At 36.5% G+C, this 16,398-nt stretch overlaps 1 long non-coding RNA gene across 2 annotated transcripts; it reads left to right on the forward strand.

Annotated features, from left to right (window-relative positions):
* The first annotated feature begins 1,948 nt into the window (after positions 1–1,948).
* On the forward strand, positions 1,949–12,211 carry LOC144352365 (uncharacterized). Of its 2 annotated transcripts, none has more exons than XR_013420590.2 (2): positions 1,949–2,141; positions 10,496–12,211. It is a non-coding gene; the product is annotated as an uncharacterized LOC144352365 (long non-coding RNA). The 2 variants fall into 2 exon arrangements; XR_013420589.2 differs by lacking the exon at positions 1,949–2,141 and adding an exon at positions 4,575–4,689.
* The last annotated feature ends 4,187 nt before the right edge of the window (positions 12,212–16,398 follow it).

The raw sequence follows: 16,398 nt of genomic DNA on the forward strand, positions 1-16,398 counted from the left end.
ACTGACAATATACCCATAGTATACGGATACTGACAATATACCCATAGTATACGGATACTGACAATATACCCATAGTACACGGATACTGACAATATACCCATAGTACACGGATACTGACAATATACTCATAGTATACGGACACTGACAATATACCCCATAGTATATGGATACTGACAATATACCCATAGTACACGGATACTGACAATATACCCATAGTATACGGATACTGACAATATACCCATAGTACACGGATACTGACAATATACCCATAGTATACGGATACGGACAATATACCCATAGTACACGGATACTGCCAATATTCCTCTTGGTATACGCATACATGTACCCATACAACAATAATCCGGTACCAGCATATTTAATATTATATTATTATTATATTTTGTCGTGTGTTTCCCGTTTGTATCAGTAGTGTCGTGATAGAAGGCATGACACAGTGATCATCTTCAAGCTCTTCATGTCCTTAGACTGTATGGGCAAGGTACAATTGACTATATATCTATATGGGATACTATTTTGTCGGAGTTTATGGTATAGAAATGAATAGTGGTTTGTTGTTTTAATCTGAAAATCGGGAAATCAGTATTGTAATCGCCCTCTGAACTTGGCACGACGGCCAGCCCAATTACAAGAACGCAGGAGTCTAGCAAGGAGAACAATTTACTAACGTCATTATTTCCACGTGAATAAGATGTGGATTCGAACCATCCCGCAGTATGGTCAGTCGTTGAAGTGAAATGATGGATGTTTCAGATTTATGCGGGCAGCACCCTATCATACTCAAGATAATATACGGCAATATGGTTAGCCCATTTAGTGTAGCATTATCAACGCTCACACATAACGTGGTTTCGATATGAGAAGTGCGCCATCATCTCTGATAATGGCAATGATATGATATCCTTTGAGTAGCTGGATTCGAGTACCGTTGATATTGAAAACTTTGTCTAAAGTTATAGTGTGCCGATAGGACATTTCGACTTTAAATTGAATTTGGTATGTCTATATCCATGTGATTAAATAGGGTCTTTAAACAGAATAAGGGCTGACCATTTGAAATCGAGAGGGAATTTGTCCACGTACACATGAATCTAGAAATTTTGTTTTCATTTTCTTTTCTTTTTTCAATATAGCGGTATATATATTTTGATGCTACTCACTGACTGTTAAATATAAATATTAAACAGTAGCTGACTACCCACCCCTATATAGTTCAAAGTGTATTTCCTTAACGAATGTTTGCTCACCGTGTCGCTGGCCATTGTACACTGAAACCCAGGCTGTCGTGAGTTTGTAACCGATGCAAGTCACATGCGCATGTTGATAACGCTGTATTTATTTGCTTGACCTGTGCAGTGACTGTACACGCTGGTGGCGCTATATTTATTCCGATCACCTGTGCAGCGGCGAGGCTGTGATTCAACTGAATAATGATCAATCAATAAATTGTGCCGAGTAAGTCGATGATGAATAACAAGGAATGATAAACAGGAATAAATAAACGTTCACTATCACATCCAAAACATATTTTTTTTAAATAACAAACCCGGTTCTCTGGCAACCCTAATGTGTGGCTAAAACACTGAAGAACACATTTAATAAACTTTTCTTACTCCATAGACTTTGTTACGTTACGGGGAGCTTGAAAATTCCCCCCGGCTGAGAAAAATCCATTCACACCCTCAGACACACACACACACACACACACACAAATACATTGTCATTGAACACAACCTAAATAAATAAGTGATAGGACGAAGTTTAGAATAGTTATATATTATTATATAGTTATATATTAGTTATATATTAACGAGATTGGCTCTCTGTGTCCGTCACAAAACCGTCCATTAGATTAGCAACAGAGACGAGGCCAATATAATATTCCGGTGAGTTGGAGATCTTCGTCACGACACTGAAGATAAAACAAATCGCATTGTGCGAGGCGTGTTAAGCCCTTCTGGTCATCGCTTAAAGTTAATTTGCCTTTGTTTTGACCCGGTGGCGTTACACAGTACTGATTAAAACCATGAGCGCTACTCGAAGGATTTCACAGCTCGTTTGCTCTATTCTGTCCATATTACTTGGAGTTACCATCGTCATTGGACTCATGCTGGCACATTACGGTGAGTATTGCACGTAATGACAGGCTCTACCGGACTTAATCTAACGTATATCCGTGTATGGCATGGTAATACCAGGACACATTCACTAATACATTTGATTCCGTACAAAATAAATTGAAACTAACTATCATTATCCCTATAAATAATATAATTTTAATAAAGTTAGGCTTGGATCCAAATCTTTGCAATAGTTCTTGACCCCATATAATTGGAGATGGGTATCCATGATGGCGACTTCATATTATAAATCAGACAAGCCTGGGTTCAAGGTCCAATGATGGCATTCCGTGTTAAGGATCGAAAAGTATATAACCAGTATACCTGGTTATAGAGGGGAATGGGTATTACTAGTAATAGCATTTATTTAGAATCCACCGGGTGCGAGTATCGCTACTTCGCAAAGTGAAAATAAGACGCGACATCGCCTGTAGATACATGGGCGGTAGATTAAAATCATTGTTGTGTACACTTGGGGCGGGTTACTCCAATGTCAGCACGTCAGCCGATGACGCGTCTGATCGGTTCAATTTAAGGGATCAGACACTGTGATTATCAGCGCGGACAGCAGGCGTTATACCACCTGGTGCATTTACAGTTAAGTGTGCCCGCAAAACCAGCAGATTATTTCTAAACAAATCTGCACGATCACCATTGCACATTTCAAAGGGAGGGGTCAAATGCGTTCGATGTTGTTTCGCGTGTTTCAAAATCGTGTGCATACACATGACCATGAATCTGTTTAAGAGGCGAACTTGAATTGTTATGTGATAAAGTACGACCGACACCGAGGATTTTCTAGCTATAAATCGCATAGTGATTACATGAAGCCAGAAACTTCGAGGGTATGCGGTTCTCTATCTTAAACTATGGCATTACTTCATTAATTACTAAATATTCACACAGTTTTCAGAACTGAACTAATGGGATACAGAACAGAACGCTGTGATGCATTTCAAGTTTTAATATATTTTAAATTTTTTACTGCCTTATGGTGTTTGTTTTTAAAATCGTGCCTCTTTTATAGAATGTTTATTTGTTTAGTTATTGCCTACTTATTCCACATACCAACAGACCCAAAGCCGAATAACAGACTACGCTCAAAATACATTACAAGTATATACAATGCAGTGATAAAAAGCAACGAACCGACGATACCACGATATAGAAATTTCTAGAAATCCATGATCCATCGGTACCGGCTGCTGTTTAATTTCACATATTGCCAATTCGCTTATTCAGATGATCGAAAGAGACCCAAGTTTTGCAACTAGAAAACATTAACATTAAGTTGCACTTTCAAAGATAGATGTAGTCGCGAGAGAGCAACATCGGTGTACCACAAAGAGGAATTTCTAGGATTTCCTCCGAAATTTCTAGAACACTGTATTTCTAGAAATCCCTCCAGGTGGTTCTGACTGACGGAACCTGTAATCCGTTGGCAATGAATGAATGAATCATGGATGAATAAATAAATAAATGAATAAACTATTTTATATCATTTATAGAGGTATTATACTTTTTTCATTATAAACACGTACAAATGTTATACCTGCACTATTAATTTTTTTAAATAATTGTTATTTAGATTTCATAAACTTTCGCACTAAACCTTAATCTTCTTGTTCTAAACTACTATTATTGTAAATCGCGCCCTCTAGTGTCGAAGAATTCTGTGACGTCAAACGACTTAGATAGATGACAATAATAATAAGAAGAAGAAATTAATAAGGAAACCTTCAGCAATGCTTACACATTAAACTGAAAACCCATCTTCCAACTTTTGATGGTTTTTAAACAAACATCTCACGCATGGTGTACACTCAATGTAGCTACACTTGGCGGTAAAACAACTTTAAAATTTAATATAAAAACAAAATAACCATAATAATATTTATTTTTCTGTACGATGATCCGTAATTCGTACTGCCTTCAGAAGTGTAGCCCAGGAACCACATGACGTTGACAGAGTGTGCGTAGCGGTAAGGCAATTTATTTTCGCTTAGAATTTATTAATGCCGGTTATTTTTGCTGACTGGATGAATCAGTGAAAATCATAGAATTCAGTGAAAATATCCCCTTTCTTATATTTTACATTTAACTCATCATGAATCAGTAAAAAATAAACTTTATACAAAACACCCAAAATGTCTTTTCAGCAAAACAAATAATTCCAGCTAAAACAAAGTATTTTACTGTTTTAACAAGTTGAACTCAGTTGCCTCTTCGATCCATTCCTATTCCTATTCCAAAGTGTGGATCGTTTCAAATGCGAATGTTGCTCAAAGTTTATAGAAAAAAAATATTAAAATTGTGCTAACGATTTTTCTACCCCACCCTGTGCTGTTGATGAACTTATGCGTGCAGTAACAAAATAAGGCCAGCAATTTACATATTATATAGCCTTTCCTTCTCCTGCTGTACGATGGCGTCATTCTATTGCTGGGCGTGAACATGAAGCGAGGGTTATTGGGACCGCAGCTCATTTGCTCACTATTACTTATTGTCACGGGAGTGGCAATATTGATTTCGTTCATGCTGGTGCGAATTGGTAAGTACCTTATCTCCTAACGCGGCCACTGCAGCTGACGCGAATCAGCATGGTACCGTGCCTGTGAACGCTATGCGCTGTGTTAATGTCAGCCAAGTCCAATCCTAATAGCAAGTCCGGCCATTATGAAGACAACGCCACCTTGACTACCAGGCATGACATTGGCGTGATCTGTGTTCACCGTGACAAAATTGAGATTCGATAGTGCCGAGATAGTTATGACGAGGTCATTTTTTTTAAAAATCATCAAGCTCTTCCGTCTACGTTTTCTATGTTTAAACAACGCCGTGTTGACTCTATTGTTCCCTGTCGCTGTATTTTTATTGATACCCGCATGGCTGCTCTTATCTGCGGCCTGTATGTGAGGATAGCATATCTGTATAGTTTTACCGCTTAGAATGGCACACTGTTGTATAGATCGAGCCACTCAAATGATTTTGAAATGAATTACATCGGTGTGCATCGACCCGGCGGACGACCGATACAGCAGTGTTGTCACCAGCGATGACGAGGATAGACCGACGAGGCGTACGTGATAAACAGCAATACAATAATCGAGATCGTAAAACAAACATAACGGATTGTATGTACACACGTACGTGTCTTCTGGGTCTAAGTACATCAGTATTTATAAAATGGTAATATTTCACGGTCTGTTCGATTTAAATTGATGTTCGCGCACTACGACGACCGTGCACTTGTAGGACGGTGTCAAGGTTACGAAAATGACCACTGAAGGAAGTTGGAAGATTTAAAGTCTTAGTTATTTTTTTTAATTTCGTGTATGTTAATTGCGACCTGGTAGCAGCTCTGTGATCATGCGCACACATACATGCGTTATCTGGCGCGGTACATGACGTAATCATTTGTTAGTTCAATTGTGTTCTCCATCAAGACCCCCCCCCCCCCACTGGGATATGGTTTAATGAATATAATTAATACCGTTATAAACAGTGGAACTATAATCTCATATTATTTAGGGATTAACGGTGAAATCATGATTGGTCTGTCGCTCAAGCAAACCGTACACATGTGGGAAAACGCAAAATATTGCCGAGTCATTGTGCACGTAACTCATACCTGCCCATTCATCGTCTGATATCGACTAATGAAAACGTGTCAATTCAGCGCACGGTGATATAATAGATCGTAACAATGAAGTTAAGGTAGAGATGCAGTTTACCTGACAGGTATTTTAATTAGTTAATTAAGAAACCAAGATGACCTTCCTTGTCCACAAAACTATATATTTTCGGAAAGCTTATTGTATGAATTTTAACATTTTGTTAGTATTTTATTTTTATGGACACTGTAGTTTGAAATATGCACAAAAATGTGCTTTTTTGGTCAAAAGTGATTTAAAAAAATTAGCTTCTAAACCATGCTTCTGTTTCCTGTGAAAATTGGTTTATAGGTACATCTGTTTACTATGAAGAAAGCGCCGTCTTGAAAACTGTCTACCAGTTGTCAATTTTGCAGGGCGGCAGCTCAAATTTCACTACTTCAAGTTTATGCATAAATTAACACCCAGGCTAGTTGTCTGTACGATTGTCGTAATATTGTTCAACCAAAAACAACGCCCCGACGGCGTTTTGAAGATAAACACATTGTCAATCATTTGTGAAAATTTCAAAACAAAAGGTCAAAGTGTCTAGGAGCTATTTTTTTTAAAGTTCTGGGATGTGCACTAAACAGAAGCTGAGATAATTGCTAATTTGCATAACAATTCACTCAGTAAGAGGTTTGCTAATGCTCATAATTGAAATGGCTGTAACAGTTCAAAATTTTAATGTATTATCGTTTTGTTAAAAGTTAAATATAGTGCATTATATGGAGATCCCGTCATTTCTTTTTTTGCACCATGTTTCTTTTTTATTATTTATGTACAGCCTTGATAAGCATTCAAAAGAGACAATGTTTGCACCTGTTATCTATATTTTAAAATCGATTTTTGAGTATGTTCCACTATTCACAATTATACAAAATTTTAACAGTCTATAGCCAAGACTGTTTGAATAATAAAAAGCAAAAAATAAAAAAATTCACTTCCAAGTGCCCTACAACCTCCATCTCTACCTTAAAAGAACCTCCACAGTAGCTTGGCGAATATTATGTCTTCACCCCAAACTACATGTTAAACCACTGTTAATATTGAAATTATAAAATGGCAAGATCCCACCGGGGTCTACTCTCACCTCAAAGAAAGAAAGAAAATAAATGACCGTTTCCTTGTACATGTGGGCGTAGTTGAAAACTGCGGCCAAAAAGATAGACGTTGAGGGAGATTTGGGGTTCAATAATAGTTCAAAAACTTTTGCTTAAATGGCTGAAAATCTCAAAATTGGGGATCGAAAAGATCAGCTTGACCGCAAAAATAGGGATCAAAACAGCGACACATAGACGTACACTTCAACTATGTGAGTAATCCTCCTCGTCAAACACGATGTTCTAAATCAACGTAATTTGATTCTTACAATGTCTTTAAAAGTGAAACCATGTGTTAAAACTAATTGTTTGACTTCAGTATTTTGCAAACGTTTGGTGCGTCAAATGTAATCACCTGTCGATGCCCTAATTAACTACTAGTATTTAGGTTATATCACACGAATAACCCGGATGTAAGGTACGAGCCGAGACTACCAGCGCGTGACTCATAGATGTGGCGTCATCATGAGACGTGGGATAGGGTACATTCGAGTGAATGCAATTAGGCCACACTCAAAATTATGTTGCCCTCAAGTCGAAAAATTGGGTCGGCCGGTCGGTCGGATTTTTTTTAAAAACTCGTGAAAACTACGGGTATCGTAAATAGCCGAGGTATATGGACTTCATAGTATTCGGAACATATCAGAGAAATACAGATCAAACAACAGTCCGGGATCGTTAATTTTTAGAGAAAACACTTTTCTACTGCTTGAAATGGTGAGGTTTTTAATATTTGGGCCTATTAAAAAACAATCGCGACCCGATATTTCATATTTTCGGTCGGTCGTTGAGGGCAACAAAACAATTTTATTTTGGCCTTATAAAGTGCTTGATATTCGTTGACACACACGCCGTTTTGAAATAAACAACGTAACGGTAATCAAAGATAACTTCCCACGCAAAACTAAAATTCCATGTTTGGAGCAACCGACCTTTTTCTTAGTGTAAGTCACTGTGTGTATGTTCAAGAGTCTACTGGAGATTTGTTTGTCGACACATTAAACTTTCAACGCAAAGTTTTCAATGTCACCGCAATGCATTAGCCTACACAACGCGAGAAGTATGAACTCTCACGACTTAAACGCTATCGGCATTCACGGTTAAAAACTGTTAATTACCAGCCATGGAATGCAGGCAGCAAGAGGGACCACCTGGCCGTCATATTCATGATTCACACAGTAAACCCCATACAATAGATAATAACCACATCGCGCCTGCTATGTGTACATTCCTTTATGAGATACACCTTTCGAAATAAGAAATTTCAATCGCACAACAACCAATTACACATCCGCATACATTTTCGAAGGACTTATTTATTAACAGAGGGCAACCGTGTACAAAACACTGACCAATGCTAGTTTGCCACGGTATACAAAGTGATTCTCAAGCTGCCACCTTGAAATGACCTAAAAGCTAAACAAAAATGTGGGTTACATGGAGCAATACAAAGGATGACCATTAGAAGTTCAGGGTGGTAAACTCCTCAAAGATAGTTTAAAATCTTTAAACAACATTGTTTATTTTCGCCGTGTTGAAATTTGATCCACATGTCACCTCCACATTGAACTTCAAGTGAACGGTTGTCATGTTTCAAATTGTATTCTTCAATTGTAATTATTGAATTGTATCTAATTTCTGTGTCATTTTTTTATCTTATATGCAACTCGTACTGAACAATGTGGTTGGTGGTATTTTGTCTTAGTTTCCGGTCACAATCTGAACATTTCTTCATCTTAATTTACATAGTCTGACCCGAATTTCTTCCTCGCATGTATATTTATATAGTCTACTTATATATTTCTGTATGTCTGTATTCACAAGTTCACTGTTTTTTTTTAGCGGCGTGTATTTCATACTATCAGAAGCTCATAAGAGAACACTTGCTGTCAATGTGTTAATTAGATTACCCATTACCCAACCGACTTTAAATGGCTCACCCGTGGATTGCTCGATTTCGCTGCATCTTCAAAATAAACGTTACCCTTTTGTGCCGCCGCACCATCACGTGGATATTTGTTGGCAATGTGTAACTTGGGGTCTCAGCTGAAAACAGACTACTCATGACATAATCAGAAATCTGTGCGCTTTGAACTTTCTGCGAAACCTTGTCTTTTTTGCAGACCGCGGAAAACGCGTGGATCGCAGGCTAGTCACGTGGCCAGCCGTAAACCTGGATCGATAATGACATGTTTTGCTTGTGATTATCTTTCGTTTGGGTGTTATACACTTGTTTATCTTGATTACTTTAATCCGAATAAATCAGACATTCGTTATCAGTTTACTGCCTTGATATGTATAGGAATGAACATAGTTGATTGCTGGTAGTAGCTACCCGTTAATTCATAGCCAAAGTGGCTCCCATTACTGATAATGATATAATATTTTGTTTAAGACCAATTCATGTTGTATTATAGTCGTGGTCTGTAATGTATGCCCTGAAACGAAACTTGATAAGATTTTGGCTTCTCTTTAAACAATAAAATAAAATGATTGAACATTTATTCACCCCATGAATTTCAAGTATAATATTTTGAAATTAAATTACAGTTTTGGTGCAATTTTGTTTTTTCACAACGACTGTACATAGTGACATTCTGCAAACAAATGGTTTCAATTTCCATATGACGCATAATACATAGAGGGGAGTCGACTAACTTCCATTCAAACAATTTTGAAAACGTTGAAATGCATCTATGGGAGATTTGAAACTGAAAAGCTCTAAGATCTGTTGAAATTGTAGTAGTGTAACTTAAAGCGGGGGTGTTGTCATCTGCGCATGGTCACAGATGGCCATAGCGTGTCATTGTTTACAAGCCAGCGTCTACCCATGAGCCTTTGCGTTTTTAGCGTGTGTTGCTATCGTCGCTTGGAACTCAATTCCTGCGCGTGCGCAAGTGACGACCCTTCCGCTTTAAAAACACTCTTGATACATATTGGAGATGTGACTTGTTATTATACATTTTTCACTTTTAATCCTTGAATACCATGACGAAAGTAATCTAAAGTTGATACAACCTTTGTTCGAAAGTAATTATATATTGTGAACGATGAGGTACTTGTTGTTGTCCTTAATTATTTAAAAAAATCTGGCTTTTAAAAAATAACAAAAAATACAATTTTTCTTTAATATTTTGCTCTATGGAATTGTTCTAAAAATTGTACTATTTTGGAAAATATTAGGACAAGTTTCTCAAAATACATCATTGTAGTACCCAAAAGAATGCTATTGCATGGTACCATGGGACAATAGCTCCATGATTTTACATAATAAACCAATGAATATTGTCAATTTATGACTGTGTTTTTCTAAAATTAAGTGAATGTGCTCGGCGTGCATGGATGCGTTAAAATTGTATTGTACGCGAGTAGTATCCGTAAAATAAGTCACTTGACACGTGTAAGATACGTGACCCTGGGTAGTAATGATAGTTTTGGCAACGTAATACTACCACACACCTGGAATACCCCGATTTGTGACAGACAATTCGTTGAAGGAAATCACATAATATGTGCCATCCGTTAGACGATGAAATTATATCATTTTTATTTATATATATTTTTAATTTCTCTTCACAATTATTTTATTCACAATATACAGGTCAGCCTCCTCCACCTGCGTTATCAGGAAATTTGACAGAACACGCCAGTGAGGGCGGGATGCACATGGATCACGAACACCACTGAAAAACCCGGAACCGATAATGACAGAAATTATAATATTCAAAGGGATGACATACGCACAATCATAGACCACGATGAAAATAATTTGAAGTGAACGAATCAAGACCTCAATCATTCGCAGTGGATGGTGACAAGCGCCCTCAATATTCAAAGTGTGACGTTGACTGCACTTCCAACTGTCTTGGGAAATTGTTATTAATTGTTCCTTGTAATATAATGCTATTGATAAACGATATGTTTGATGGGGGGTAGGAGTAAGGGTATGGGTGGCATTGGGTGGGGGTTGGTTGGTAATTAATTAGCTGTTTCGTATGGATCTAGTACATTTGTTGTATTTCTCAAGTGGATTATAATTTGATGCTTTTTTCTTTATTTTTTAAAATATTACATAGAAAATTAGAATTGAACATTCCAATCGATCTATTTTCGACTATTTTCATATGTCAATATTCCTGGTTCAATCACCGCATTCACGATGCTTCCATCTTGTTATTTGGGGGTGGGAATTGTGTGGCTGATTTATCGTGGTAGACGGAATATTCAGCACCGGACCGTTCTGATTTCAATTACTGCTATTTCATATATAGAATAGACGATTCATTAAGTTGAGATATGTAACTATGATGATTATTACTCAAAACTACGCGTAACTTGAAACTGGGGATAGGCGCGGATGACACTTTTTGACGCAGGATTTTCCAGACGTTTTGCTTATGATTCCCTGGGATTGGCTATTTGAAAGTAAGAAGAAAAAAACGTGGGTTATTCAAACTAGGGTTTGAATTATAAATCACAGTAATTTGTAATTCAAAGTGGCAATCAGATATAATACGCTTGGGTTGGGTAGGGTAACACAAAGTCATTGGATCCATCAATTTTTGATTTTGTATTTTTGATAGAATTGCTCAACCAAGTAATTCAACCAGTAATGTATGAAGAATGCGTTCAACCTTGAATTCTCTTTTCTCGATTAATTCAATCTGAATCGATGAAAATCATTATAATTCCTTGACCCTTGATAGTTTATCTTATCATGCTTTGTATTACTGATTGATGTTACGTCGAGTGATGTTTATTTCCCGTGGTTACCTTAACACCATAAAGCAGACTGGAAAAAAATATCGAAAAAGAGAAACGTTTAATGCATTGAAAGCCCTTCATACCACGTGGTCTGTTCTTAAAGTCACGTCTAAAGGAAGAAAAGCGAACTCGAACACTCTCCGTACGCCCGCAATGCATGATTTTTTTTCCATATCAGTTTGGACATTTTATGGGTTACTTTCGAATACTTTATTATACCAAAGACTCTGTTCGATTGCTTGCCTACTTTAGTTTACTGTTCTTTTTAAAAATCAGTATTTTGTATTAATTTTAAAGCATTTTATTCGATTAATATTTTAATAAGAATATATTGGACCATCTGCTTTGCCTACTTCGTCGCTATCATCGTTAGCAAGTTAATCGGTACAGGCTGCAATGACCGTGGTCTCTTGAGTATTTCCTCAATGTAACCTTTATTGCTGTTATATTATATGTATACCATTGTAAACTTGATGTTTCATTGTGTGCGATTTGTTTCACGATCGAAATGTTGAACGTAATAAAAAAATGAAAATATTTATTATTACATAAATCTGTCAGCTGATTTTCGCACCTCGAACCCAAGAGGGCGCTATAACTCTATCCGCCGAGTCGGTCTACTCCGAGACGGAGAAGAGTGTATTATTTCTATCGAAATTGAAATTGAATAGTATAGCCCTAACTCTACTAAAAAATATTTGGATTATCTTTCGTAAATGTACCTGTATTTCCGCATTACTGAGCAAAGTCACAAGTGAAAAGGACAAAACAGCTTGTTAACTGGACAGTTCTGTATTTCACCTTTGAACGAGCGTAGCATGGTACAGAGGATGATTATTGCTAGTCAATGATTTGAGTTGAGTAAATAAATATACATTCCTACCAAATGTTTAATCAACCGTTTCGGGCCGATGGTTAACGAAAGTGCATTTTTTTCTTAAAATCCACCCAAGAAAAATGAACTCTCCAGAAATACCCTTTCTCGTCCGACATTTTTCCGCTTATTTTTTTCCGCTACACCACCGAACATATCCTACAAATTACAGTGACAAGACTTGTATTTGTTTCTCGTGATTGGCAATCATGATTCGTATAAATTATTTTACGTTATATCGGAAACCGTGAAATCAAATAATTATTCACTGTGAATATTGAGAAATAAATACAAACCCAACAAACTGTCAGTGTATTTTTTTTGATAGCGTGACGTCATAATATGGCCCAATGAGACTCTTAGTAATGAACTGCCCTTTCTGGTGTTTTCCGAATAGGAAAATTTCTTGGGGATAATTTCATGATTTTCTTTTACTGGGAATGCTACCGAATTCATACTCCCTGAAATTTATAAAAACAAATCAGATTATTCAATATTTTGTCGATTAATATTTGCACGAAGGGTGCAAAAGCAAACATACAGGCTACGCACTTTTAAACCCTGGAACGTGAATGCTACTATATAGACATTGTATTACTATGGATTCGAATTTTCTGGAAGCTAGAACATAAACCTGTGGATAGTGCCATCCAATTACGCGTAACGAAACACATTTTAAACGAGCAAACATTATTTCTGTTTTTTTTAAATCGAGTGACCGAATTATTGCTAAATCAGCAAAGTTTTTGAAAAAGTAATATTATCTTTTATTTATTTTTTGAAAAAATCAAATCTAACGTAAGGTACAATTTTTCTGAATATTTTTTATTTAACAACGTGTCATGCGTCAATGATTGTAATTATTTACAAGCAAACCTGAATCACTGCGCCCGCTAGTGTCAAGATAAGACACTCAAAATCAATTTTAACAAATGTGATGCCATAACATTCTCTAACAAAAAGAAGCCCGTTGTGATTAGTGTTACTTGAATGGTGGCATTATTAATCGGGTGAATTTCATCAAAGACCTAGGAGTTACATTAAATAATCTTAATTTTAGTACTTATATAAATATCATTATTGCTAAAGCGTTCAAGATGTAGGGGGTCACAAAGCAGACGTGTAGTCACATTGATAACGTTAAAGTGCTTATATATTTCGCTGGTCCGGAGTAAGTTTTGATCTCCATCCCAAAAGTACAAATATAAAATAGAAAGAATACAGTGCAAACTTCTTGAATATTTATGCCTCAAATCTAATTCTTCTGAATTTCTATCTCGCCCCTTGAAGCTCGAAGATATGTGCTTAACCAGTGTTTCATATACAAGTGTAACACATTTTATTTTCCCGTTCGATTCTCAAGATATCACAATTGATTTAAATCGGGTATTGGCCGTGTTAACTTATTGGGAAGGTTTTCATTTTATATCTTTTCGCAAAACTAGTTCGAATCAATTTTATCTAACTATTTTTACACGTTACACGTTTGGTGCAATACTTTTGTCTATATTAAATTAAATGGTATCAGCCAATGTAAAAGTAGCTAAGACCGCACAGGAGAATGTAAAGTTGATTTAGGATACGGCCTCTTAACATCTCTCTGTCACGTGGTGTTGTCTATAGTAATGAATGAATATGTGTCCTAAGTGACAATGATTGTATAAATAATTTTGTTTTTATATGTAATTAAATTGAAACTCAATATTGCATAGCATAGATCTTATATTGACAAATCAAGTCTCTACCAAGTTTGGTCTGATCACAGTACTAGTATATTAAAAAGAACTCATTGATTGATTCCTTGAAAAAATAAATCAATGTGCATCTGTACCAGAGATCACTCTGTCTTTGTACCAAGTCTCAGCAAAATCGGTCCAGGCATCTCCGAGAAATGATGATGGACAGACAAAAGCCATGATTAACAATCAAAATGGTTGCCAGTCGGCCATATTTGATCATTTTGAAAAAGTAAAACAACGTGCATTGTATGGGTGGTCCTTTTGTCTTTGTAACAAGTCTCAACAAAATCGGTCAAGCCGTCTCCGAGAAATCACTCCAGACGGACTGACGAAGGCGAAACTACAAGCCCCACTACAATATGTCGTATTATACAGTCACATTTTGTTTGAAAGTTATTTTCTTAAATCAACTCACAAACTCTACCCAAACAGATGGCGGTAATAATGTTTTGAGCGTTTGTGAGCTTTATACATTGTGTTTATGATATAAAGGGAATAATTAGTTTGACTATAATGCCTACCACGATTGAATTGGTTTGCGGACAGAAATCGCGTGTTATTTAAATAAAACAAAATATCACTTAAAGCCAAATATATTTTTTTTTAAAAGCTCTGTATGAAACTCAATATGTAGAATATTTAAGATACGGTTGAATAGTTGTATTTTGACAGCTGTTGTAAGTTCAAACTGAGTATTTGGTATACATTCGCGTTTATAAAAAAAGAAAGATTTACCAATGTAAACGTTATCGAGTTCATGGATAGACAGAGCAAAATATGAATTAATGTATGATAAGTAAATAATAACATGATCACAGAGAAAAATGTCAAACTGTGCGTTATTCCTTGTAAATGGTGAATTGCCTGTTACATTATTTGTGTGTGTTTAGTGAATAGTCGCCTTGATCACAATTGCGAGTTTTTAAATACTACAGTGCAAGCGTGTTTCACCATATACTATTCGACTGGGTGCCGTAAAAGGGATTTACGACAATGAAAGTAGCTTGACGCAGCGTTCGAACAAAATACTGCTAAATGTATTGATCTATTTTTTGCTGTGGACATGTAGTTGCTTAAAACCCTTACTCCACTAAAAAAATACAGACTACGTGTATTGATAGTTGTATCACATATATGTTACAGGTCACGGCAATGGGTATGTCCATTAAACAACCAGTGTGTATTGGTGTAATGATTGGAGGCTATGACGTTTAGTTTAGTTATTTGCATAATGATATTGATACATTGTATGGAACATCTCGTGAGTATTTAGACTCAGTTCCAGGCCTAGCAGTTGAGTAATAAACATCTTGGCTACAAGTGCTCCTCTCCAGTGTGTTATTCTCCTCCCGGATCTGGTGACCAATACTCACTTGGTTCACTCTACCTTGAGAAGTCTGTTCTCAGTTTACATATGGTGGCAGCGGTTAAAGAAAAAGGGGGAAGAAATACTACTGAAGAAATAATAATTCTTTGCAAAGTACTGAGGAACTTGAATCTGTGGAAAAGGCCTGTTGAGCTCTATAACATCTAGAACAACCTTCTGTGTACAACACAGTAGAGGGAGAGACTTGTGCATCGCAAGTTGAAGGAAGATGAAATACTACTTTGAGTACTAACTGTACAGAAGAACTGGGATTTGTGACAGATCGGGGAATGTAAATTTGCCAGCTGTGTGAAAAGCCGGTTTGAACTGAATTGATTGACAGCTCGTGGAAGCAGTGTACGTTGAAATGGAACATTTTTGATTTGATTGCAACATTGTTTCAGCTCTTCTAGAACTCTTTTTCACTGACTGTAGATTTACTTTTGCAACATTTTAACTAACTTTTAGAACATTTTACATTACTCACTTAGCAACTGGTGGTTGTTATGCCAACCTTTAGTGCTTTGGTTTGTTTACAATAACAAAGATTGACCTATCAAGTATCAAAGGAAAGGAAAGTCAGAAAAGGCTGTGTATAAAAAAAAGTGCAGTGTTTGGATAAATAATTTGTTTCTAGTTTGTAACATCCTGTTTGGTTTCCTTGTGGTTAAACTAAACAGTGGGTAATTTGTTCTTTGGTAGGTAGGTACCGTAGCTGCATGTTATACTTGTCAGTGTGTGAGTAAAAATAAGTTGTGAGT

Source organism: Saccoglossus kowalevskii, chromosome 1 (genome assembly GCF_978046115.1).
Source record: "Saccoglossus kowalevskii chromosome 1, keSacKowa6.1, whole genome shotgun sequence".
NCBI lineage: Eukaryota > Metazoa > Hemichordata > Enteropneusta > Harrimaniidae > Saccoglossus > Saccoglossus kowalevskii.